This window comes from Tenrec ecaudatus, chromosome X (genome assembly GCF_050624435.1).
Source record: "Tenrec ecaudatus isolate mTenEca1 chromosome X, mTenEca1.hap1, whole genome shotgun sequence".
Taxonomy (NCBI): Eukaryota; Metazoa; Chordata; class Mammalia; order Afrosoricida; family Tenrecidae; genus Tenrec; species Tenrec ecaudatus.
The window spans coordinates 26,160,879-26,162,776 of record NC_134548.1 but is presented as its reverse complement, the minus strand read 5'-3'; the positions used below and the strand labels follow the sequence as shown (position 1 = coordinate 26,162,776).

At 43.5% G+C, this 1,898-nt stretch overlaps 1 pseudogene; it reads left to right on the top strand.

Annotated features, from left to right (window-relative positions):
- The first annotated feature begins 938 nt into the window (after positions 1 to 938).
- On the top strand, positions 939 to 1,442 carry LOC142433229 (protein tyrosine phosphatase type IVA 1 pseudogene; annotated as a pseudogene).
- The last annotated feature ends 456 nt before the right edge of the window (positions 1,443 to 1,898 follow it).

Here is a 1,898-nt window from a genome sequence, read left to right as displayed (position 1 = left end):
TACGATTCCAAAAAAAATTTCTCAGGCTCAAAAACCTTATTAGGGTCAGTCTGAGTTGGAATCTACTAGATGGCAGTGACTTTTGGAGCACAGTACCCAGCTAATAAAGGCAACTAAAAGAATCGTCACTCTCGGCACCCATGACTGTTTGGTACCATGAGGATTCTTTTGTAATGTGGATTTAAAATTGCCTCTAATATCATCCTTGTTGTTTTTTATAGGAAGAAGTGGAACAGGCATCGTGATCATCTAATGTGACTGTGCTTTGTGTGGGGAAGAGCTGCAGACTAATCTCTGAACCGTTTCCATAGAGATCAACCGCTAGCCCTTCTGACTTCAGACTCCAGACTCCAGACTCCACTTTGCACCTGCCCTCAATTCTACCACCCAAGCCGCCAGCCACCAGGGAGGTCTTTCTTTTGGCCTCTGGGCATTCAGAAAACAAGGGAGGGGGTGTGAGGCTGGCTGGCTCAAGTGCTGCAGACCTGTTCTGCCAAAGGCTTTGGGTGGTGAATCCAGCCAGGGAGTTGTTACTTCTCCTGGAATCAGCTGTCTGATTTACCCACAACTGCCAAAGGGTACGAATACCAGGGGGGACTAGAAACCCGAGAGGCTAGTGGGAATTTCTACCAGGCGTAACCTAACAAATCATTCTGAACACATAAACACTAGAAAGTCATTAGGACACAAAAGGTTTGAATCAGAAAGAATAATCTAGCTAGTCATTGGACTCCTGAACTGACACTGTGGGAACACTGACAAGAGTTCTGAGCTGGGTCAGGTAAAAGTGACTGGATTATATTACTTGATTGAAACGCTGGCACTTTGGGTTTGAAAGTTCATTTAGCTTCTTCTGACTCCCTTTGAAGGGACATATTTCAGAAGTCAACTTCAGTTCCTTTAAATCCTTTCTGAATTCCATATTAATACACTTCAATATGGCTGCAAGTAACCATTTTATTCCTGTGGAAATCACCTACAAAAAGATGAGGTTTCTTTTGGGCCAAAATCCAAGCCATGCCTTCTTTGACAGGTTTGTTGAGGAACTTAAGAAGAATGGAGTTACCACCCTAGTTAGGGTTTGTGAAGCGACATACAACTCTGCCATGCTGGAGAGAGAAGGCATCCAGGTTCTGGATTGGCTCTTTGATGACGGTGCAGCACCACCCAAGCAGATTGTTGAGCAATGGTTAAGTCTTGTCAAAATGAAATTCCGTGAAAATCCTGAGAGTTGTATTGCCGTTCACTGCGGGACAGGTCTCGGGCGAGCCCCGGTGCTGGTTGCCATAGCCCTGATTGAAAAGGGAATGAAACGCGAAAAGGCCGTGCAGTTCATACGACAAAAGCGACGTGGAGCTTTTAACATTAAGCAGCTTTTGTATTTGGAGAATTATCGGCCTAAAAAGTGTGTGCGCTTCAGAAATAGCTGCTTCTTTCCGTAGAAGGCAGAGATGCCTGATGCTATGGCTTGAGCAATGAGAGCTGGAACATGACCTAATACTGTAGCCAGTATTCAAAGTTGCTCAAAGCTTATGCTAATGGGAGTGCGGAGAAGTACATTTAATAGCCCACCCACACTTGCCAAACTGAGTGTGGTCATTTAACTTTCATTTGACACTAAGCAAAAGATCCTGACTTTTCAATAGCAACAAGTGGTTTTCCTTTTTATCAATAGTAGCCTACAAATACATAAGAAAGTTAGAGAAATTGGGCGTGGAAGTACCCGGCTCAATACCAATATGCTTTTAGCGTAATATAGATCTTAGGTGGCTTTTACCTTGTCATATCAAGCATTGAGAACAAGGACTGTATGAACACCTGTTCCCTTCATGTGTATATTACCACATTCAACCTAGTATAAGCAAGATGTCCACAATCATTGATTTTCCTGGAATTGA